The sequence below is a fragment of the Panthera onca genome, chromosome B3, assembly GCF_046562875.1.
Source record: "Panthera onca isolate mPanOnc1 chromosome B3, mPanOnc1 haplotype 2, whole genome shotgun sequence".
NCBI lineage: Eukaryota > Metazoa > Chordata > Mammalia > Carnivora > Felidae > Panthera > Panthera onca.
In genome coordinates, this window is record NC_138344.1 from 147090102 (window position 1) to 147116070 (window position 25969).

Here is a 25969-nt window from a genome sequence, read left to right on the forward strand (position 1 = left end):
CTTTTTAGTTGAGTCCCTGTGGCTGTTTCCAATTTTCCACTTTCTCTCCAGCTGCTTTTGGGGAGGGGTGCTTTTCCTTTATTCTCCCCCACTCCCCAGTCTCCGTCCTCTCTCCGCTTGCAAAAGCACCTCCCTTCCTGCAGCTTCGTGCTCCCCAAGGTCCCCTCTCCACGCCACGTACTGTTGAATTCTGTGGTTCAGGTTGTGCAGATTGTTGTGTTAATCCTCAATCAGTTTTCTAGGTGTGTAGGATGGTTTAGTGTTGGTCTGGCTGTATTTCATGGACGCGAGACACACAAAAATCTTCCACATTGTTTCCGCCATCTTGTCTCCTCCCCCATTGACTGCCTAATTTTCAATTGAACATTTGAGGATATTATGCCACTCCCTTCTTTCCTGCAGGTTTCTGTGGACACTTCTGCCATAATCTTTATTCATCTTCCTGTATTCGTTAGCAAACTCTTCTGTCTTCATGCTTATAGTGTTTTTTTTTTTAAATATGTGTATTTTGTGAATTTTACTTTGTTATGTCTCAGAGTCGGCCTGCTTTTTTTTTTTTAATTTTAATGGGAGTTCTCTGTGACTCATAGATGTGGACGTAGTCTTCCTTCACCATTTAGTGGAAATTTTCCACTCCAATGCGCTCAGACAAAACTTCTCCCCTTTTTTCTCCCTGTCTTCTTCTTCTGGGACTCCTTTGAAAATAATTTTATTACACTTTATGGAGTTGCTGATTCCCTAAGTATACGTTTGTGATGCAATATTTTAATTTTCCTCTTCTTTCCTGTTTCATTTCTCACAAAATTTTATCTTCCATGTCACTTACTCATTCATCTGCTTCTTTCTGCCTTGAGTTCATTATATCCAATCAGGTTCACGTCTCGGTTATAGCATTTTAAAAATTTCATCCTGACTGGGTTTTAGGTCTTTTCCATCTGTAGTCAGGGTATCCTCATGTCTTCTAGGCTTTCTCAAGCATAGCTAGTATCCTTATGATAGTTCTTAAAAGTTCAGTTTCCTTATGATAGGTATTAAATTCTGTTTGAGGCTTATTATTTATATGTGTTTTAATTATATCCCTGGCAATGTCCTTTATGGCTTTTTCTTTTGGCATGAATTCCTCCATCACTCTGTATGTCCATGTCTCCGCTTTCTTTTTTTTTTAAAGTTTTATTTTTATTTTTGAGACACAGAGAGACCGAGCATGAATGGGGGAGGGTCAGAGAGAGGGAGACACAGAATCTGAAACAGGCTCCAGGCTCTGAGCTGTTAGCACAGAGCCCGACGCGGGGCTCGAACTCACGGACCGCGAGATCATGACCTGAGCCGAAGTCGGCCGCTAAACCGACTGAGCCACCCAGGTGCCCCTCTCCGCTTTCTTAAGTGTTTTAGTAAAATCCTGTTATGTTTTCTGCTTCTAGAGTAGTGTCTTTTTTGAGAAATGTTTACATACTGTTGACAACCTGACATTCTGGAAGCATTTCTTGCATGTGTTGTGTGCACTGTGCTGTCATGTATTGGCTGCTCTGTCCCTCAGGTCAGTCCTCTACAGAGTTCTCCTTGCCTCCAGGGGAGAGTTTTTCAACTTTGTCCATAGTGTGAGTTTTAACTAGGTGAGTTTGGTCTCCTTATTAAAAGAGGCTAATTCCTATTTCCCCTAGAGGTGAAGCTATGCCTCACTCTATGGTCAGTAGACTTGGTGCCTGTGGGGGTATATGGTGGTCTTTGGAGGGAGGGGTGCAATGGTGGTCTGGGTTGTAGGCACTCTTTCCCTAGTAAGGAAGCACCTGAGGAAGGAAAGGTGGGTATGTCTTGGTGTCAGTGGCTCAGTAACTACTGGGGGGTGTTGTGCTGCTCACTGAATTCTGTCCATGATAATTGGTGGGAGGAAATATTGGCATCAGCTCCTTCTCTAGTCCCTGCAGTTGGAGTTTCCAGCCACCACTGTTCAGGAAGCCCTCACATAGAACAATCTGTACTCATGGGTCCCAGGCTTCCTTCAGAACCTGGCCTTCACCCTGCCTTTGTCCAATCCATTGGCACACCTGGCAGCTCAGGGCTCTTCTCTTTTATCTCAGGAGCTCTAGCTGGGTGTGAGTACACCAAATTGTATGAACTCAATGTGACAGGGACCCCACTGATCCTCTGGGACAGTGTGTTGCTGTGATGTGGTTGGAGCTGGTTATCCCAGAAGGGCAGTTGCATGAACACTAGGAGCTTGGAGTTCATGGTGAGGAAGAACAAGAAGGCAGCATTCAGTTAGCTTCTCTCAGCAGAGGCTCCTATGCTAATGACCAGGGCAGTGCAATGGTGCCTGTCAGCTCTCCTGCCCCATGAGGGGCAATGCCCTGTCTCCCAAATGCACTCCAAGAAGGTAACTGTCTCACCCGATATGACCCAGGGGATCCTCAAACCGCAGCCGTCCCTATGGACCTCGGGGCTCCTTCTCCACAGGAGCACTGCTATACCACCAGGGTCCACCCCAGTGATGGCATGGAGTTGTAAATCTTCAGGTTTTGAACTCGACATTTACAGCAGGCTGACTTGTCATGATTACGTTTATGTGTCATCTTGACTGCGTCATGGGTGTCCAGATTCACGACTGTTTCTGTGTATGTCTGTTATGAGTTTCCAGAAGAGATTGGCATTTACAACCATGGTTTCTTTCTGCCTGGGTATCACCCATTCCATCATAGTTCTGAGTAGAATCCAATGCAGAGGGAGGAAGAATTCCCTCATTTTTACTTCCCATGTGCTTGGTTGAACTGGAACATTGGTCTCCTCCTGCCCTTGTTCTTAGAGTTACATCATAGGCTCTGCAGGTTCTGAGACTACACACTAGTTCAGAATCAGGCGAGAATTATACCACAGGTTTTCCTGGCTCCCCAACTTGTGACAGTAGATCATGGGACTTCTCAACATATTTTGTCATGGAAACCAATGTGCTTTGGGTTCTGTTGCTGGAGGGAATCCTGACTAATACATGCAGATGATTTATCGCTTGTTTAGAGGAATTGAATAAAGCTGTCGCTCATTTAAAGTCCTGAGTAGCAAAGTGCCAGGAGGGAAGTGTCACATTGTTTGATTGGGACACGGGCTGGGTGAAGATAATGGGGAGCTGTGGGAGCTTGTGGTCCTGGCTGCACAGGGAGTGCATCTGGGACTCATGTAAATGTTCAGCTATTGTGCCTCAGGAAATCTGTAATTCGCTCATGTTGAGGGACAGGAGTAAGGAATGCAAACAACTGTGTCTTTGTGCATGTTAGGGTAGTTTTCCTAGGAAAACAATGATCTAATTCACACAGGTAATAGGTAAACACAGAGTCCTGTGTCCAGAGAGGCTCCCTGGAGAAACTGCTGTGTGGACAGGAAGCCCCAGACCCTGAGAGGAAACCTGCCTGTAACCTCCATCTTCACCTGCTCCTGGCAACACAAAGCAGAATTGTGCATAGTGTGCGCCCCCCGGTGGTGCTGATCGCCTCCTGCAGGGAGGTTTGTGTCTGGGCTCCCAGCGAGGTCCCCTCACCCTGTCTCTTGCACAGTAATATGTGGCCTTGTCCTCGGCCTGCAGGTTGTTCATTTGCAGATAGAGCGTGTTCTTGGAGTTGTCTCTGGAGATGGGAAGTCGGCCCTTTACTGAGTCTGTGTAGTACGTGCTACTTCCATCATCATAAATATATGTGAGCCACTACACCCCTTTCCTGGAGCCTGGCGAACCCAGCTCATTCCATATCTACTGAAGGTGAATCCAGAGGCTACACAGGAGAGTCTCAGGGACCCCCCAGGCTGCACCAGGTCTCGTCCAGACTCTGTCAGCTTCACGTCACCCTGGACACCTGCAGACACCAGACATCTTGGTCAGGAAACTGTCACACATCCACTGGTCTCACTCATATCCACTCACATACTCAGCATCTCTCGTTCACCAGGAATTACGTTTTAAAAGAGCAACCAGAAACACCCAGCCAAGCACAAAGTCCATGGTGAGGTGTCTGTTCTGTCCTGATCAGAGAATGGGAACACCTGGGACTCCGGGGGCTGGGGCTCCTCTCCCAGCTGCAGAGTCTGGGATGGGCTGGTTTTATCACCATAGAGAGGACCCCATTTGCATGTGATCCAACATATATATCAAGCTCCAGTCTTAGATTTGATTCTTTAAAAGTGAACAACAGGGTTAGGGACGCACTTGTAGTTTAGTTTGTGTAGATGGTGCTGTGACAATTTGAATAATTGTATTCAGTGAGTACAGGTGTATTTGCAGTCCTGTGTGCATTTTTACAGGTCTTTCATCAACATAGATCATTTTCACTCTACAAGTATTTGACATACTTTTTGAAGTTTAACCCAAAATACTTTATTCTGCCATTTTCACTTGTATAATTTTGTTATTTATTTTGCATGTATTTTCATGCTGGTGTGTAGAATCACAGGTCGTTTATTTTTATTTATTTTCTTTGTTCATTTTGCATCCTGCTCTTTTCCTCATTTAGAAAAACTGGTTCTAATATTTTTTTGTGGTATCTCTAGGGTTTTGTTATGTTTAAGATCAATGTCACCTGCAAACAAGTAATTTTCCTTCCTCCTTACTGATTTAAATGTCTTTTATTTTTTTTATTCCCTATTTTTTTCTGGTTACGTCTTCCAGTGGTAGGAGAAGAAAGCTTTTCCCTTCTTTTCTTCTGGGATTTAGCCAGTGTAAGGATTCAATTGACATAAGACCTATCTACAGGAGAGAATAAATTTCATTTTGTAAGTGCATGGCCTTCCTAATGACATGACACCCAGAGAAAGGACAAAGCAGGTGGCACTTGTGTCTTTCAGACAACAAAACATTGGATTTGGCAAGAGTTAAGTTTGGGGTATTATGTTAGTCACCAAGTAAGTAGGTTTGTTTGCATGGCCTTCTTGTCCCTGTGTTCCTTATTCTGGTGCTAACGATGGTTCTTCCCTCTTGGTACACGGGAGGGAGATTTATATCCTGCTGTCAAGGGACGATGGAGAGTCTGAGTGTACTTGGACTCTTTCTCAAGTGACTTTCACCTAAATAAGCAGTGTGACAAGATGACATAGTTTGAGGTGGCATATGTATTCTTCACGTTATCATGGGGAATACTTATGTTAGGGGTGACCATCATTACCTGGCTCCTGATTTGACAGGAAAGCCTTCAGCATTTTACCGTTCAATATGCTGTCAGGTGTGGGCTTTTCATAGTGGCCATGATCATGTGGAGGTAATTTCCTTCGGTCCCTTTTTAATTGGGTTCTTTTTAAATGATGAACATGTGTTGATTTTTGTCTAATGTTTTTTTGAATCAATTAATGATGGCTTTGATTCAGTCATTCCCTCTGTTAATGGAGGACATCACATTTATGCATCTGTGTATGTTAAAGGATCCTTGCATCCCTGGATGAATCACACTGGATTATGTTGTATGATCCTCTCAATGTTCTGTTGAATTCAGTATGCTCAGATTTTGTGAAGGAATTTTGCATGTATGTTCATTTGAGATAGTGACCTGTAGTTTCCCTTCTGGTGGTGTCTTTCTTTGGTTTTGGTGTGAAAACAATGCTGTCCTCACAAATTTCATTTGGGAGTACTGTTTTTTTTATCAGTGTTCTGTAATAGTTTGAGAAATATTAGCATTAATTCCTCTTTAAATACTTAGTAGAAGTTTTAATAAAGCCATGGACTCCTAGGCAGATTTTTTGGAGGGTGAGGTTTTAGATAGAGAAATCTTATTAATTTTTCTTTTGTTCATTTTGTATTTTTCCATGATACAGTCTTGGTGGCCTACCTTATGGCATAAAATGTGTAATTTGTTCCTGGTGATCTAATTGTTGGCCTATAAATACCTAAGTTTTTCTTTAATGATCCTTTTCATGTCTTTATTTCAGTTTTGTCTCCATTTTCAATTCTGATGGCATTTGTTTGAGTCTTCCCTATTTCCCCTGGCTACCTATTTGTTTCAAATTTTACATACTTTTCCAAATACAAATTTTTATGTAATTGCTTTGTTTTCTGTATTTGTGATAGTCTCTATTTTCTGTCTGCTTTATATTTTTATGGTATTTTCATGTTTATCTTGTTATGTCAATAAAAATGCCAATGAGTTTTTTAAGGAATCTGAAAAATATACAATTCATATGAAAGCACACAACACATGGAAGCAACAAAACAATCATGACGTCGAGAGAACCTGGAGACATCACACTTCTCTCTTTCTAAAGATATTGCAGAGGTACATTAACCACAACAGTGTGCTGCTTGCATCAAATGAGACATTTAGACCAGTGGAGGTCATTACGGAGCCCAGAAGTAGAAGTTTGCAGATGCAGTGAGCAAATCCTGCACGAGATTTCCAACAATGCACAGTGGGGGGAAGATAGTGTCTCTTAAACATGGTGTTGACTAGGGGCACCTGTGTGGCTCGGTAAGTTAAGCATCCCACTTCCACTCAGGTCATGATCTCTCGGTTTGTGGGTTCGAGCCTCACATCAGGCTCCTGCTGACAGCTCAGGGCCTGGATTCTGTTTCTGCCTCTATCTCTGTGCCTCCCTACTCATGATCTGTCACTCTCCCTCAAAAACAAAGCAAAAAGTAAAAAATAGTATTGATATATCCATGCAAAATAATAACATTTGGCCATAATCTTGCTTCATACATATACGTCGACACAAAAAAATCTTAAAATGGATGAAGGATTAAGAAGAACACTTGAACCTAAATGCCTTCAAAGAAAACATGAAAGATAAATATGACATTCACTTGAGAATGGTTGATTTGATATAAAACCAAAGTCACAGAGAACAAAGAAGGCAAGGGGGACTACACCATACTAGAAAAGGGGCAAGCAAATATTTGTAGAGCTAGAAGGAAGTCTATGGGCGGGTAGCCCCTCCCTGCCCCCTGGGGCTCTCCAGATGGATTTGACAAATTGGCTTCCTGTTTGGTTAATGGCTGCTTGTTTGGTGGATGGACTGATGCTGTCTGACTGGACATGCCATTGCCACGACTGTGGTGAAGAATGGAATGCCTGAAATGGTTCCTGGATTCGCCATTCCATTACGGATTTAGCCAGACCAAGGAACTCACTTCAGCACATAGACAAACTACGTACTTGCAAAGACTTGGGGGTGATAATTAGAATTTCATACCCCACATCATCCTTCATCATCACAGAAGAGGACGATAAGGATATGTGGATTAGGGGAACAGATATGGAACATGAAAAACTAGACACCAAATTCCTTCAGGAAAAATCCACCTGGACTGGCCTGGAACATCCAGAATCATTGTCCTTGGCCCTTAATGAGATTTGGAATGCTCCAAATAGCAGGCAGGGACTGACCCCCCTTGCAACAGTATTTTATAAAGGAGTCCTTAACCCTTTCTTCCCTGATTGAGTGAACTTTATGATAACTCATATGACCAAGTTGATGCCATGCATAGCCATGTCCAAGAAGTAACAGGTGCACTTGGGTTATATCATCCATAGACAATAGGAACATGGCCTCTGCCGCTGCCTAGCCATGCAACCCTTTCTACAGAATATGGGACGCTCATCAGGTCTTCAGAGAGCACCCAGTGCCACCTCGCTGAGAAGGACCTTATGACGAACTGCTAACCGACTACACTGCCATCAGAATTAGGGAAAGATTCTTCTGGATTCATGCCAGCTGCACAAAATAGTTCCAGAAAATGCCATCGTCAAGATCCTGGATGGCCATCCCCACAACGACCATAGGTAAGGATTCCCAGAGCCAATTCCCAGGCTCCGGAACACATGGCATCACATAGTAGGTCATGGATCAAAAAACTGCATTTCCACCTAGTTTCATTTTCCGGCTCTTTCCTGTCAGGAAAAAAAAAAAAACTTTTTAAAATGGAGCCTACCCTTTCCCCCACTATTAAAAGACTGACTACATTTCCTGCTCTCCCTCTGAACCTCTATGACTGTCTGTCTTCAGACTGTATCTGCCCCATTCACCTGTGTAGTTATCTCAGCAGGTCAGACACAGACCCTTACAGCAGTTTTCCAAGTCCCATCTACAGTAAATAATCAGTCTGATTGTCAATTGTTTTGACATCAGGATAGCAAGTAAGCCCCCAAAGTAGTGGTATTTCCTGCCAATGCAAGCAGGTGAATGCACCATGTGGATGGACAAATGGAAGGGTGTGGTATCCACAACCAGAACGACAATGTCACTCTGCCTTTCCTTCCACTGCATTGATTGGGACCACAACTTTGATGGAAGCTTCAGGATGGTCCTTTGCTCAGGTGAAGTATTGGGAGAGAATACTTCCCTTTGTATGAAGACAGTCATGGTGCTAGGTTCTCTCTCTTGGTGACATAGCAAGGCAATCTGGTGCCAGGTGGTCACAAGGTGCTCCAGCATAACCCCCATGGCACAAACACTTTTCAGATCCCAAAATGTTTCATTGGCACTCAGACTACCTGTGCATCAAGTGGCATAGCTCAGCCACTTCCAGGTAAGGCTGCCTAACAGCACAAGTCATATGAGACTAGACCGAAAATCTGGAGTAGCTCAGTCAGGTGACAAAACCCACCTTATAGCTGCTGAAGGACTGCAGGCCTCCCATGTCTCAAAAACTTTCAGGAATGCATGATAATTGACCAGTGACAGTGACCCTCAATTGCCCAGACCAGTGGGAACTCATGACAGGCTCTACATGAGCTGGTCAGCCTAACATCTTGGCACTCTTTGGACTGTTAGGAATTCCCAAGGCAGCAGGGTAGAGATGTACAGGTTGAGAGCAGACTGTGGCTGGGACTCCTTGGTCATCGATGCTGAATGGGACATACTGGCTAGCTCAGTCATGACAGAGTCTCCCCTGTGGCCCTTGAGATACCCTCAACTGCCTAGACAGTCTTGGGAATGTGAGGCATCTTATGGACAGCTGGGAATTTACATTTCAGTGGTCAACTGTAAAGCACCACCTGTTAGGAGGGGCTTTAATGCCCGTCAAGTGGGCAGACTGAAAGGAGAAATGGTGTGTTTAATGTCCCCCCTCCTTCAGCAAATCTTGAATTATGGGGTGCAATTACTCAGTCCTCTATTGCGCACAATATTGATGTGCATATACTGTCTTAATTGGATGTAGGGGGGTGCAATTTGCAGTCCTACAGACTCCTGATATGTAGTTCCCCCCAGGAAAGCCAGGCACTGGGTTTGTTCCCACTGGCCTTGATGGCATGTGAGGGCATCCACATCATTAACAAGACAATGCACGGTCAAAGGGGCCACCATTGCTAAAAGGGATTCAGTAAAGATTCTTCCAATAGTGACATCAAAGGGATGTTGAGACCCTTCTACTATCCCTCCCTTTATACCTAGTAAGCTAAAGGGCACCACACTTTTATTTGGAGGGGTTTCTGGGAAGCACTGTAACTTGGCTTCAGGGTCAATGAGAGAAATAAAGTGTTGTCTGTGTCTGTGTCCTACACGGTAATTACAGAAGTATACAGGCAGTTGTCCCAGGAGGAAGGACATACTCCACAAACCTCTGGGTCCCTAGGCTGCGGCCTTGGCATCTCCCCACCCACTGGGATCCAAGATCCCCACTACTAGGACTTTCATGTCCAGAGAAGTGATGGCACCCACCCAAAGGGTAGGAACAACATTCTCTTGAAGATCCCAAAGTGTCTGATCAAAGTTTCTGACTTGTGTTCAGGCTGTCCTGGGATTAAGTCACTAGGACCCCTCTTCTCAGAGCTGTGCATAAAGAGAAGTGTATGCATCATCTCTAGAGCAACAGATCTGGGTTGAAGTTCCACCCCTTGAATGGGGCACTGCTGGGACCCTCCTGTGGGCTCCTATCTATGGAGGTGGTGATCCCATCACCATTTGCAGCAAAGAAGTCTTGGGCTTCTTGAAAATTCTCCTTTTCACATCTGACTATGGCATGCATGCTAATGCCTGCTACACTAAAGCTGGTATTTCCATGAATTGTATTGACACAAGGCTTAAGGTCAGAGTGGACCTTCAAGAAGAACTCCTTAGATTCTGTTGTCAAGTGCCTCTCCTCCAGGTGGAAATGGACAAGGGCTCATGGGCACATGACATAAGGGAAACAAAACAAAACAAAACCCAAATCCCACACCCATTGAATTGTCCCCATTCTATCTTAGAGTTGGATTGCATCACCTGGCCTTGACCTCTCCCAGTGGGCCTATGGTGTCGTGCCATAAAAATCCAAGTCCGGAGAATCAGAGCTTCTTTCTTCCTACCTTTGTGGACTCTGGGGCCCTAGGGAGCATCTTCCTCAGAGCCTTCCCCTTTTTCCTTGGTGTGTGTCTCTTGCCATGTGCCTTGGGGTGATTGTCAGAGCCTTTTGATACAGTGAAAAGACTGGAAGCTCCGTAGGTTGTCTCTAAGTAAACAGGCCATTGATACCTTGAGCTTTTCAGTGATTTATGAATCAGGGGCACTTGGACCAATCCAGACAGCTGTAGTATGTCAAGCGCTTAAAGCAACAGCTTGGAGCCAATTGTGAAGATCCACTAGAGCCAATCAATATCCTTGTCTCCCTCCCTTTGGACAAATGATTCCAGGAAACCTTGCATTTTCATGATGGTGTAGTGCCTGTCACCATTTCTCTCTTTCACACTGGTCCGTGGATATGTTGTTGTAGTGAAGACCTGGGATAGAAGTTAACTCTTCCCAGGCACGTGTGATTAGGCCTCCCACGCTGCAGTGTCCCCCTCAACACCTGTCAAATAGGGAGCCATTGTCAACAGCAGTGAAGAATACAGCCAGTAGGGGGAGGTTGCCTTGGCTGTGTCCTCCGCCCAGGGAGACATGATGCTCCTGGTCGAGTTGCCTCTGTCACTAGGTAGGCATGGCTAAGCAAACACATCACCAGGGTACTGGCTGCAACACAGTGGACCCAGCAGCTGGCGTCTTCTTCGACACTAATCTAGGCATATGGTCTTTGGTGTCCAGCAATATCTCACTTGGAGATGAGTAGGAAATACACACCTCTGGAACCCCAGGACGGTGCCTGATTGTTGGTCTCTGCAGGGAGTCTGACCTTTTATGGCACTGGTAACTTAGGTTGGGGGTTTCTGGCAACACCTGGCATCAGCCCAAAGCAAAGCTACAGACCACCGGCAAGCTCCAGCTCCTTCCCAGAGCAGCTGAGATGTGGGGGTGAGAAACGAGTGAGCCATTTTCAGTGCTAACACATTGTTGGAGGGCACCACCTAGGCCCCCAATCCCATCCCTGGGGACAAATGTGTTGGGGACCCCAGCTGTTGTACAAAATTAAGAACATGTAGACTGTATCGTGCTGAAGGAATAGGGAAGAGCCATTGCTCAGGGGGTGGATAGGCAGCTCCCTAGGCATCTGAGCTCTGGCTTTGGATACATGAGATGCATGGGGCCCTCCTGACTCAAGGTGGGGTTTCCGTGCACCCCCAACAAAGGAAATGGAGGCACAGGATTTATGACTCACAGGGCCCAGAAGCAAGGGTACACAAGGACCTTGGGAAGGGCAGGCCTCCTTCCCACAGTCCCAGTGATCAGGGCACAGAAAACAGTGTAGCAAGTACCTGATTACTTGAGAATGCATGGGGCTGAAGTCCCTAACTTTTCACAGGCTCACCTCTGTGTGGTTATTTGAGAAGGCTCTCAGAAAACCAGTGGGAATCCTAGGCAGATCCTTATCTAAGGTTAAACTCACTGAAAAGTAGGCAAGAGAAAGAGAGCAGGGATTCACATTCATCGGGCTCCAACTGGATGCCAGAGTCATCCATAGGCACTTGTGCCTGCCTTTCTTATTCATTTTATTTGGTGCTCCTTTAAACCTCATGGTCTCAGTCTCCCACATTTGAAATTTGCTCTCCAGGGAGGCACAGCTTGTGCTAGGTGGAACCTAATGCCAGTCCCCTTCCCTCACAGCCCACAGACACCCCAGTGTGGAACAGGCAGTGTGGGTGGGTGGTAGCCCTCCATTATCCTGAACCCACATTGGGACTGGGGGAAGACAGATTACCTGGAGAATGAGAAAATGTTAAGTGTGCAAGAGCACAGTTTTGGAGACAACTCATGAATTTGTCCCTGAAAGAGCTTGTGTGAACGTCTCTTAATTCTGGAAGCATATACCTCAGTTCAAGGCCCAGAAGCTGACTCAGGTCCTCTGCACATAATCTCGGGCTCAGTTTGGGCTCTTGGAAGCTTAGATATATACGTAGAGGCCACAAGCATGCAGTGTTTAAGTTTTATTTCAGCGTTCTGGTCAGTGAGCCATGAGAGATGTGTGTCAGAGCCGTGATGTGCCTGTGGACCCCTGTGTCTCCTGCAGACCCCCGAAACGTGGATGTCAGCTCTGCAGCCTCATTACTGTATTTTCACACATGTGCCAGTTGGATTGTCTATAGTTGTTCAGCAGTCAGGAGGCTAATTATGGATTGTCGTCAGCAACAATCAGTCCCTTAACTTTCTCGGGGTTGATAATTTGAGATTTGTGGCGACACCACAAGGAATGCAGCTATTATGGCTTAAATGGGACCAAATACTGCTCTGAGATATAACAGGGATTCATCACTTTGCCTCACTGGCCGCATTCTTGTTGGAGGGGTCCACTGCCTGTGCTCCCACCAGTGCCTTTTCTGTGCACCATGGAGGATCCCAGCCTGTGTGGCAGTGGCAGTTCCTGTTATTGTCACCCGACCCTCTGTGACTGCATTTCTCCGGGATACAGTCATAGTTCAGCTGAGCCACACTGCCAGTGCAGTAGGTGTCCTGACAGAGCTTTCCAGAAGCATAGGGGGTACCAGTTCTCACATGACCAATCTCGGTTGTTCCTGTGCTACTATGTGAATTCAGCCGCAAACACCAGAACCCTGATATCTCAGATGGATGGAATCCAACATGCTCTTGCAGCTGAGGGAGATGTGTGACAATCCTACACTGCAGCCTTCCACACGGCTCGTCTGTGTGGGAACAAGGTTCAGCGTTGAATTCCCCAGGGTCTTGTGCAGTGTCCATATCGGCCGCTTTTTTGATTTATGGTCTAGCAGACATCTTCACCTTTCCAGAATTTTTGCAAAGATTTCTTGACAGTGCATAATGGAGTGAGTGCAGTTCCCATGATAGCAGCAGCCCTCTTCAGTGCACGGGGTTCCATCTTGCATATGGAAGTCATCATGGTACGCCCAGGACACTCCACAACCCTGCCTTCATCCTGTCTGTGTCGAAACCATTGGCCCTCCTGGCATCTCAGGGCTCTTATGTTTTATCTCAGGAGCTCTAGCTGGGTTTGAATACACCAGATTGTATGAACTCAGTATGACAGTGATCTCCCTGATCCTCTGGGAGAGCATCTCGCTATGCTGTGGTTGGAGCTGGTTATCCCAGAAGGGCAGTTGCATGAACACTAGGGCTTGGAGTTCATGGTGAAGAACAACAAGAAGCAGCGTCCATTTAGCTGCTCTCAGCAGAGGCTCCTATGCCAATGACCAGGGCAGTGCAACGGTGCCTGTCAGCTCTCCTGCCCCATAAAAATGCACTCCAAGAAGGTAACTGTCTCACCCGATGTGACTCAGGGATCCTCAAACTATAGCACTCCCTATGGGCCACGGGGCTGCTTCTCCCCAGGAGCACTGCTATGCCCACCAGGTTCCACCCCAGTGATGGCATGGACTTTTAAACCTTCAGTCTTTGAACTGCACATTTACAGAAGGTTGACTTGTCTTGATTACCTTTATGTGTCATCTTGACTGCGTCATGGGTGCCCAGTTTCCCCACTGTTTCTGTGGATGTCTGTTAACTATTCCAGAAGACACTGGCATTTCCATCCATGGTTTCTGTCTGCCTCGGCATCACCCACTCTGTTAAGGTTCTGAAGAAAATCTGATGCAGAGGGAGGAAGAATTCCCTCATTTTTACTTCCCATGTGCTTGTTTGAACTGGAACAGTGGTCTCCTCTGGCCCTTGTTCTGAGAGTTACATCATCAGCTTTCCACGTTGTGAGACTAGAGAGTAGTTCAGAATTAGATGAGAATTACACCTCTGGTTTTCCTGGGTCTCCAGCATGTGAGAGTGGAAGGTGGGGCTTATCAATGTATTCAATCATGTAAACCAATGTGCTTTGGGCCCTGTGCCTCGGGAGAATCCTAATAAATGGAGATGAATTATCTCTTCTTTAGAGGAATGGAATAAAGCTGTAGCTCATTTAAAGTCCTGAGTAGCAACAGCTAGGTGGGAAGTGTCATGTTGTTTTATTGGGACAATGGCTGGGTGAGGATAAGGAGGAGCTGTGGGATCCTGTGGTCCTGGCTGCACTGGGAGTGCATCTGGGACCCCTGTAAATGTTCAGCTGTTGTGCCTCAGGATATCTGCAATTCACTCATATTGAGGGACAGGAGTAAGCAATGCAAAGAACTGTGTCTTTTGTGCACGTTAGTGTAGTTTTCCTATGACAACACAGTTGCTAATTCAGAGAGTTAGTAGGTAAACACAGAATCCTGTGTCCAGAGAGCCTCCCTGGGGAAACTGCTGTGTGGAGAGGAAGCCCCTGACCCTGACAGGAAACCTGCCTGTAACCTCCATCTGCACCTGCCTCTGGAAACACAAACCAGAATTGTGCATAGTGTGTGCCCCCCTGGTTGTGCTGATCCCCTCCTGCAGGGAGGTTTGTGTCTGGGCTTCCATTGGGGTCCCCTCTCTGTGTCTCTTGCACAGTAATATGTGGCTGTGTCCTCGGTCTTGAGGTTGTTCATCTGCAGATACAGCGTGTTCTTGGCGTTGTCTCTGGAGATGGTGAATCGGCCCTTCACGGAGTCTGCATAGCTTGTGCTCCTTCCGTCATATCTAATATATGCGACCCACTGCAGCCCCTTCCCTGGAGCCTGGCAGACTCAGTCCTTGCTGTTGCTACTGAAGGTGAATCCAGAGGCTACAACGGTGAGTCTCAGGGACCCTCCAGGCTTCACCAGGTCTCCCCCAGACTCCACCAGCTTCACGTCACACTGGACACCTGCAGACACCAGACATCTTGGTCAGGAAACTGTCACACATGCACTGGTTCTCACTCATAGCCACTCACATACTCAGTGTCTCTAATTCACCATGACTTACCTTTCAAAAGAGCAACGAGGAAAATCCAGCCAAGCACAAACTCCATGGTGAGGTGTCTGTGTTCTGTCCTGATCACAGAATGGGAACACCTGGGACTCCTGGGGCTGGGGCTCCTCTCCCAGCTGCAGGCGGCAGAGGGCCTACAGAGGGCTACAGAGAGGGCACTATTTGCATGTCCTCTGACATATATATCAAGATTCAGACTTAGATTTGATTCTGTAAAAGTGAACGACAGGGTTGGGGACGCATTTCTACATTAGTTTGTGTGGATGGTGCTGTGAAAATATGAATAATTTTAATTGGTGAGCACAGGTATATTTGCAGGCACGTGTGCAGTTTTACATGTCTTTCATCAACATTGGTCATTTTCGCTCTACAATTATTTTACATCCTTTTTGATATTAATCCCAAATACTTTTTTCTGTGAAATTTTCACTTCTATAATTTTGTTATTTGATTGCATATATTTCCACGCTCGTGTGTAGAATCACAGGTGGTTTATTTTTCATTTATTTTTGTTCATTATGTATCCTGCACTTCTCCTCATTTTTTTTTAATATATGAAATTTACTGTCAAATTGGTTTCCATACAACACCCAGTGCTCATCCCAAAAGGTTCCCTCCTCAATACCTATCACCTACCCTGCCCTCCCTCCCACCCTGCCCTCCCTCCCACCCCCCATCAACCCTCAGTTTGTTCTCAGTTTTTAACAGTCTCTTATGCTTTGGCTCTCTCCCACTCTAACCTCTTTCTTTTTTTTTTTTTCCCTTCCCCTCCCCCATGGGTTTCTGTTATGTTTCTCAGGATCCACATAAGAGTGAAACCATATGGTATCTGTCTTTCTCTGTATGGCTTATTTCACTTAGCATCACACTCTCCAGTTCCATCCATGTTGCTACAAAAGGCCATATTTCATTCTTTCTCATTGCCACGTAGTATTCCATTGTGTATATAAACCACAATTTCTTTATCCATTCATCAGTTGATGGACATTTAGGCTCTTTCCATAATTTGGCTATTGTTGAGAGTGCCACTATAAACATTGGGGTAAAGGTGCCCCTATGCATCAGTACTCCTGTATCCCTTGGATAAATTCCTAGCAGTGCTATTGCTGGGTCATAGGGTAGGTCTATTTTTAATTTTCTGAGGAACCTCCACACTGCTTTCCAGAGCGGCTGCACCAATTTGCATTCCCACCAACAGTGCAAGAGGGTTCCTGTTTCTCCACATCCTCTCCAGCATCTATAGTCTCCTGATTTCTTCATTTTGGCCACTCTGACTGGCGTGAGGTGGTATCTGAGTGTGGTTTTGATTTGTATTTCCCTGATAAGGAGCGACGTTGAACATCTTTTCATGTGCCTGTTGGCCATCCGGATGTCTTCTTTAGAGAAGTGTCTATTCATGTTTTCTGCCCATTTCTTCACTGGGTTATTTGTTTTTCGGGTGTGGAGTTTGATGAGCTCTTTATAGATTTTGGATACTAGCCCTTTGTCCGATGTGTCATTTGCGAATATCTTTTCCCATTCCGTTGGTTGCCTTTTAGTTTTGTTGGTTGTTTCCTTTGCTGTGCAGAAGCTTTTTATCTTCATAAGGTCCCAGTAATTCACTTTTGCTTTTAATTCCCTTGCCTTTGGGGATGTGCCGAGTAAGAGATTGCTACGGCTGAGGTCAGAGAGGTCTTTTCCTGCTTTCTCCTCTAGGGTTTTGATGGTTTCCTGTCTCACATTCAGGTCCTTTATCCATTTTGAGTTTATTTTTGTGAATGGTGTGAGAAAGTGGTCTAGTTTCAACCTTCTGCATGTTGCTGTCCAGTTCTCCCAGCACCATTTGTTAAAGAGACTGTCTTTTTTCCATTGGATGTTCTTTCCTGCTTTGTCAAAGATGAGTTGGCCATACGTTTGTGGGTCTAGTTCTGGGGTTTCTATTCTATTCCATTGGTCTATGTGTCTGTTTTTATGCCAATACCATGCTGTCTTGATGATGACAGCTTTGTAGTAGAGGCTAAAGTCTGGGATTGTGATGCCTCCTGCTTTGGTCTTCTTCTTCAAAATTACTTTGGCTATTCGGGGCCTTTTGTGGTTCCATATGAATTTTAGGATTGCTTGTTCTAGTTTCGAGAAGAATGCTGGTGCAATTTTGATTGGGATTGCATTGAATGTGTAGATAGCTTTGGGTAGTATTGACATTTTGACAATATTTATTCTTCCAATCCATGAGCAGGGAATGTCTTTCCATTTCTTTATATCTTCTGCAATTACCTGCATAAGCTTTCTATAGTTTTCAGCATACAGATCTTTTACATCTTTGGTTAGATTTATTCCTAGGTATTTTATGCTTCTTGGTGCAATTGTGAATGGGATCAGTTTCTTCATTTGTCTTTCTGTTGCTTCATTGTTAGTGTATAAGAATGCAACTGATTTCTGCACATTGATTTTGTATCCTGCAACTTTGCTGAATTCATGTATCAGTTCTAGCAGACTTTTGGTGGAGTCTATCGGATTTTCCATGTATAATATCATGTCATCTGCAAAAAGCGAAAGCTTGACTTCATCTTTGCCAATTTTGATGCCTTTGATTTCCTTTTGTTGTCTGATTGCTGATTCTAGAACTTCCAGCACTATATTAAACAACAGCGGTGAGAGTGGGCATCCCTGTCGTGTTCCTGATCTCAGGGAAAAAGCTCTCATTTTTTCCCCGTTGAGGATGATGTTAGCTGTGGCTTTTCATAAATGGCCTTTATGATCTTTAAGTATGTTCCTTCTATCCCGACTTTCTCAAGGCTTTTTATTAAGAAAGGGTGCTGGATTTTGTCAAAGGCCTTTTCTGCATCGATTGACAGGATCATATGGTTCTTCTCTTTTTTTTTGTTAATGTGATGTATCACGTTGATCGATTTGCGAATGTTGAACCAGCCCTGCATCCCAGGAATGAATCCCACTTGATCATGGTGAATAATTCTTTTTATATGCTGTTGAATTCGATTTGCTAGTATCTTATTAAGAATTTTTGCATCCATATTCATCAGGGATATTGGCCTGTAGTTCTCTTGTTTTACTGGGTCTCTGTCTGGTTTAGGAATCAAAGTAATACTGGCTTCATAGAATGAGTCTGGAAGTTTTCCTTCCCTTTCTATTTCTTGGAATAGCTTGAGAAGGATAGGTATTATCTCTGCTTTAAATGTCTGGTAGAACTCCCCTGGGAAGCCATCTGGTCCTGGACTCTTATTTGTTGGGAGATTTTTGATAACCGATTCAATTTCTTCGCTGGTTATGGGTCTGTTCAAGCTTTCTATTTCCTCCTGATTGAGTTTTGGAAGAGTGTGAGTGTTTAGAAATTTGTCCATTTCTTCCAGGTTGTCCAATTTGCTGGCATATAATTTTTCATAGTATTCCCTGATAATTGTTTGTATCTCTGAGGGATTGGTTGTAATCATTCCATTTTCATTCATGATTTTATCTATTTGGGTCATCTCCCTTTTCTTTTTGAGAAGCCTGGCTAGAGGTTTGTCAATTTTGTTTATTTTTTCAAAAAACCAACTCTTGGTTTCGTTGATCTGCTCTACAGTTTTTTTAGATTCTATATTGTTTATTTCTGCTCTGATCTTTATGATTTCTCTTCTTCTGCTGGGTTTAGGCTGCCTTTGCTGTTCTGCTTCTATTTCCTTTAGGTGTGCTGTTAGATTTTGTATTTGGGATTTTTCTTGTTTCTTGAGATAGGCCTGGATTGCAATGTATTTTCCTCTCAGGACTGCCTTCGCTGCATCCCAAAGCGTTTGGGTTGTTGTATTTTCATTTTCGTTTGTTTCCATATATATTTTAATTTCTTCTCTAATTGCCTGGTTGACCCACTCATTCGTTAGTAGGGTGTTCTTTAACCTCCATGCTTTTGGAGGTTTTCCAGACTTTTTCCTGTGGTTGATTTCAAGCTTCATAGCATTGTGGTCTGAAAGTATGCATGGTATAATTTCAATTCTTGTAAACTTATGAAGGGCTGTTTTGTGACCCAGTATATGATCTATCTTGGAGAATGTTCCATGTGCACTCGAGAAGAAAGTATATTCTGTTGCTTTGGGATGCAGAGTTCTAAATATATCTGTCAAGTCCATCTGATCCAATGTATCATTCAGGGCCCTTGTTTCTTTATTGACTGTGTGTCTAGATGATCTATCCATTTCTGTAAGTGGGGTGTTAAAGTCCCCTGCAATGACCACATTCTTATCAATAAGGTTGCTTATGTTTATGAGTAATTGTTTTATATATCTGGGGGCTCGGGTATTTGGCGCATAGACATTTATAATAGTTAGCTCTTCCTGGTGGATAGACCCTGTGATTATTATATAATGCCCTTCTTCATCTCTTGTTACAGCCTTTAATTTAAAGTCTAGTTTGTTTGATATAAGTATGGCTACTCCAGCTTTCTTTTGGCTTCCAGGAGCATGATAGATAGTTCTCCATCCCCTCACTCTCAATCTAAAGGTGTCCTCAGATCTAAAATGAGTCTCTTGTAGACAGCAAATAGATGGGTCTTGTTTTTTTATCCATTCTGATACCCTATGTCTTTTAGTTGGCGCATTTAATCCATTTACATTCAGTGTTATTATAGAAAGATATGGGTTTAGAGTCATTGTGATGTCTGTATGTTTTATGCTTGTAGTGATGTCTCTGGTACTTTGTCTCACAGGATCCCCCTTAGGATCTCTTGTAGGGCTGGTTTCGTGGTGACAAATTCCTTCAGTTTTTGTTTGTTTGGGAAGACCTTTATCTCTCCTTCTATTCTAAATGACAGACTTGCTGGATAAAGGATTCTCGGCTGCATATTTTTTCTGTTTAGCACACTGTAGATATCGTGCCAAGCCTTTCTGGCCTGCCAAGTTTCAAAGGAGAGATCAGTCACGAGTCTTATAGGTCTCCCTTTATATGTGAGGGCACGTTTATCCCTTGCTGCTTTCAGAATTTTCTCTTTATCCTTGTATTTTGCCAGTTTCACTATGCTATGTCGTGCAGAAGATCGATTCAAGTTACGTCTGAAGGGAGTTCTCTGTGCCTCTTGGATTTCAATGCCTTTTTCCTTCCCCAGTTCAGGGAAGTTCTCAGCTATAATTTGTTCAAGTACCCCTTCAGCACCTTTCCCTCTCTCTTCCTCCTCTGGGATACCAATTATGCGTATATTATTTCTTTTTAGTGTATCACTTAGTTCTCTAATTTTCCCCTCATACTCCTGGATTTTTTTATCTCTCTTTCTTTCAGCTTCCTCTTTCTCCATAACTTTATCTTCTAGTTCACCTATTCTCTCCTCTGCCTCTTCAAGCCGAGCTATCGTGGTTTCCATTTTGTTTTGCATTTCGTTTAAAGCGTTTTTCAGCTCCTCATGACTGTTCCTTAGTCCCTCGATCTTTGTGGCAAGAGATTCTCTGCTGTCCTGTATACTGTTTTCAAGCCCAGCGATTAATTTTATGACTATTATTCTAAATTCACTTTCTGTTATATTATTTAAATCCTTTTTGATCAGTTCATTAGCTGTTGTTATTTCCTGGATATTCTTCTGAGGGGAATTCTTCCGTTTGGTCATTTTGGAGAGTCCCTGGCGTGGTGAGGACCTGCAGGGCACTTCCCCTGTGCTGTGGTGTATAACTGGAGTTAGTGGGCGGGGCCGCAGTCCGACCCCGATGTCTGCCCCCAGCCCACTGCTGGGGCCACAGTCAGACTGGTGTGTGCCTTCTCTTCCCCTCTCCTAGGGGCGGGATTCACTGTGGGGTGGCGTGTCCCGTCTGGGCTACTTGCACACTGCCAGGCTTGTGTTGCTGGGGATCTGGCGTATTAGCTGGGGTGGGTAGGCAAGGTGCACGGGGGCTGGAGGGGCAGGCTTAGCTCGCTTCTCCTTAGGTGATCCACTTCAGGAGGAGCCCTGTGGCAGCGGGAGGGAGTCAGATCCGCTGCCGGAGGTTTGGCTCCGCAGAAGCACAGAGTTGGGTGTTTGCGCGGAGCGAGCAAGTTCCCTGGCAGGAACTGGTTCCCTTTGGGATTTTGGCTGGGGGATGGGCGGGGGAGATGGCGCTGGCGCCTTTGTTCCCTGCCAAGCTGAGCTCTGCCGTCCGGGGGCTCAGCAGCTCTCCCTCCCTTTGTCCTCCAGCCTTCCCGCTTTCCGAGCAGAGCTGTTAACTTATGACCTCCCAGACGCTAAGTCGCGCTTGCTGTCGGAACACAGTCTGTCCGGCCCCTCCGCTTTTGCCCGCCAGACTCGGGGGCTCTGCTTGGCCGGCGAGCCGCCCCTCCGCCCCGGCTCCCTCCCGCCATTCCGTGGAGCGTGCACCGCCTCGCCGCCCTTCCTACCCTCTTCTGTGGGCCTCTAGTCTGCGCTTGACTCCGGAGACTCCCTTCTGCTAATCCTCTGGCGGTTTTCTGGGTTCTTTAGGCAGGTGTAGGTGGAATCTAAGTGATCGGCAGGACGCGCTGTGAGCCCCGCGTCCTCCTATGCCGCCATCTTCCGGAACCTCCTTCTCCTCATTTTTAAAAACTGGTTCTAACATTTTTTGTGGTATCTCTAGGCTTTTGTTATAAGATCATGTCATCTGCAAACAGGCAATTTTTCTTCCTTCTCACTGTTTTAAATGTCTTTTATTTCTTTTTATTGCCAAAGTTTGTGAGCAATTCTTTCAGTTGTAGGAAAAGAATGCTTTTCCCTTCTTCTGGGGTTTTACCTGGTGTAAGGATTCAATTGACATAAGACTGATCTCAAGGGGAGGATAAATTTCATTTTGCAAGTGCATGGCCTTCCTAATGATATGACACCCAGAGAATGTACAGAGCAGGTGGCACTTGTGACTTTCAGACAACAAAACATTCGATTTGGCAAGAGTTAAGGCAAAGGTGTGGGTTTGGGGGTATTTAATTAGTCAACAAGTAACTAGGTTTGTTTTCACAGCCTTCTTGTCCCTGTGTTCCTTATTCTGGTGCTAAGGATAGTTCTTCCCTCCTGGAACAGGTAAGGGAGTTTTCCCAAGGGAGATTTATTTCGTGCTGTCAAGGGACAAAGGATGGTCTGAGTGTCCTTGGACTGGCTGTTTCTCATGTGACTTTCATCCAAATCAGCAATGTGACACGTTGATATGGTTTGAGGCAGCATGTTTATTCTTCACGTTATCATGTTGAATACTTATGTTGGGGGTGATCATCATTGTCTGATCTTGATGTAGGAGGAATGGTTTTCATATTTTTCTGTTCAATATGCTGTCAGATGCCGGCTTTCATAGTGGACATGATCATCTGGAGGTAATTTTCTTCTCCTTTTTTTTCTTTCACTAACATGTTTGTTTTTTTATTTTTTTAAATTTATATCCAAATTAGTTAGCAAATAGTGCAACAATGATTTCAGGAGTTGATTCCTTAGTGCCCCTTACCCATTTAGCCCATTCCTCCTCCCACAACCTCTCCAGCAACCCTCAATTTGTTCTCCATATTTATGAGTCTCTTCTGTTTTGTCCCCCTCCCTGTTTTTATATTATTTTTGTTTTCCTTCCCTTATGTTCATCTGTTTTGTCTCTTAAAGACCTTATATGAGTAAAGTCATATGATTTTGTCTTTCTCTGACTGACTCAATTCAGTTAGCATGATACCCTCCCGTTCCATCCACATAGTTGCAAATGGCAAGATTTCATTCATTTTGATTGCCGAGTCATACTCCATTGTATTGATATACCACATCTTCTTTATCCATGATGGATTTTTTTGTTTTTTTTTTCTTTTGAGTGTTGAGTTTGATAAGTTCTTTATATATTTTGAATACTAACTCTTTATCTGATATGTCATTTTCAAATATCTTCCCCCATTAGTCAGTTGCCTTTAGTTTTGTTGATTATTTCCTTGCTGTGTAGAACGTGTTTATCTTGATGAGATCCCAATAGTTCATTTTTGCTGTTGTTTCCCGTGCCTCTGGGGACAATGTTTAGTAAGAAGTTGCTCTGGTCAAGGTCAAAGACGTTGGTGCCTGTGTCCTCCTCTAGGATTTTTATGGTTTCCTGTCTCACATTTAGGTCTTTCATCCATTTTGAATTTATTTTTGTGTGTATTGTACAAAGTGGTCCAGTTTCATTACAATTCCATGTTGCTGTCCAGTTTTCTCAACACCACTTGTTGAAGGGACTCTCATTTTTCCATTTGATACTCTTTCTTGCTTTGTCGAAGATTAGTTGACCATATAGTTATGGGTCGGTTTCTGGGTTTTACAATCTGTTACATTAATCTATGTGTGTATTTTTATGCAGGTACTATACTGTCTTGCTGACTATAGCATTGTAATATAGCTTGAAATCCAGAATTGTGATGCCTCCAGTTTTTTTTCTTTTTCATGATTGCTTTGCAGATTCAGGGTCTTTTGTGGTTCCATGATAATTTTATTTTTGAAGTGTTTTTATTTATTTTTGAGAGAGAGAGAGCATGAGCATGGGAGGGGCAGAGAGAGAGGGAGACACAGAATCTGAAGCAGACTCCAGGCTCTGAGCTGTCAGCACAGAGCCCAATGTGGAGCTCGAACTCACGGTCTGTGAGATCATAACCTGAGCCGAAGTCAGATGCTTAACCAACTGAGCCACCCAGGGGCTGCAACCATTATAAGTTTAGAATTCTTGGTTCTAGCTCTGTGAAAAATTCTGGGATTAGTTGAGAGGGATATTTGCTTTGAATTACTTGCATTGAATGTCTAGATTGCTTTGGGTAGTATAAACATTTTAACAATGTTTCTTTTCTGAGAGAAAATGGGAGGAGGGGCAGAGGAAGAGGGAAGGAGAATCCGAAGCATTTTCTGTGGTGTCAGTACAGGAACCAATGTGTGGCTCGATCTCAGGAACCATGAGTTCAAGACATGTGCCCAAATCAAGAGTCATGGCTTTAACCCATGGAGCACGTAAGCACACCAATTATACTCTTAAGTATAGAGAACAAACTGATGGTTACCAGAGGGAAGGTGAATGGAGGGTTTGGGGAAGTAGGTGATGGGGATGAAGGGGTGCACTCATAATGAGCACTGGGTGTTTTATGGGAATTTTGAACCACCACATGTCACACATGAATCTAATATTGCATTGCATGTTAACTAACTTGAATTTGAATAAAAAAATCAATGTATTTTAAGTGTCTACAAATGGCCTTGTTGGCATACAGCCCACTAGGAATCATTTATTCCAAAAACTATACTGACAAAAGGAACAGCTAGAATTTTGAGCTAAGGTATGTTCCTTTCCTTCCCCACCCCACCTCAGCAAATGGAGAATCCAGTGCAAGTACCTGGGACTATAGGCGTGTGCCACTGAGTCTGGCTGCAACCTCCACGCCAGATTGTTGTAGCCAATACACAGGGTTCCCGGTGCCCAGCTCCTGTTCAGAGGACTCTTTTCCAGAGGGACAGAATGTCAGTGACCCCAAGCTGTTTGCTGTTGACGCCAAGCCCCTGCAGGTGCCACCGAGATGTGGGACTCATTGTATGCAGCCCCACTTCCAGGATGGAGGCTTTGCCCTGGGCACAGTCCACTAGGGATGCTGGGAGCCTGGTCGCCCCAGACCTGACTTATGTGGCAGGAGTCTCATGCCACCAGGACAAGCAAGCCACAAGGAAATGAAGGTGCCACCCACCCCTAAAGTGATCCCTCCTTTTGTCCCCACCTGCAGCTTCAGAGTTTTGCTCAGGGCAGGGGGGACCTGGAGCAATCCACTAAACCAAGGTGAAAATCTGTTCTGGTACAACCGAGTTCATTTCCAGCTGAGTGTGAGGAAGGTCTGGGCCTCATGTTGTGGGAGAGTCAGGTGCAGGAGACAAATGGCTTCAGTGGAGGATTCCTAACCTACTCCTGCTCACCAGCAGGAGAGAGCAAGAGCCAGGGACAGTGGAGGGAACAGCTGCTGTCAGAACACATTTGAGATTCTGTTCTCAGCAACTCTCCATTCAGAGGAGTCCGAGGTGGTGAGGTTCAGTCTGTGGAGACTCCATACATCAGAGCATTGTTGAACATAGGACAACATTCAACATGCAGCAGAGGAATTTGTCATGTGGGGGTGGGTCAGAAAGTGATAAAGTCTAACCAAACACTGTCGCCTAGGCTGTCACATCTAGGCTGGCTGTGTGAATGTCTCAGGCCACACCACCTCTGTAGTCTTTGAGACTACTTTCATTCCCTCACATCATGTCTTTGAGGTTATCCTAGTTTCAGGTCTGCATCAATAGTGTCACATTTCTGTGGAAAAGCATCCCATTGATGGAAGTTTTATACTTGGTTTATTCCTTTATATTTAGAACGACTTTTGACTTATTCTTAGCTTCTAACACTAAGAAAGATACTATACATATGTACACACCATTTATTTTCAGAGCATGGGATTTCATTCTGGAGAAAATTCTCGGGAGTGGTATTTCCAGGTTACATGTTAAGTCATCCATGTATAATTTCATGAGTAACAGCCAATGATTTTCCAGATCTGGTGTTCATTTTTTATTCCTACCTGCAGTGTTTGAGCCCCCCAGAGTGCTGGATGCTCACCTGGATGGTGTTGCCAGTGTTCCCTTCATACCTGACCCCTCAGGGTGTGTGCATAAGGCATCTATTGCATTCTTGATTTGAATTTCCTTGCCAATCGATGGTGTGAAGAGACTTTTCCTGTCCTACTAATGTGTCTACAACCTCTAGGATGGGATGTTTACTCCGCAAGGCTGTGCTTGTTTCATAGAGGGTTGTTTCCTTTCTTCCTATTGACTGTTGAGGGTTCTTAGCATATTCACGATGCAGGTCCTTGGTGGTTATGCAATTTGTGAGTATTGTCTCTCCCTATGTAACTTGTCTTACTGCTATTTCCTCATTGGCAGAAAAAAACATCCGATTTT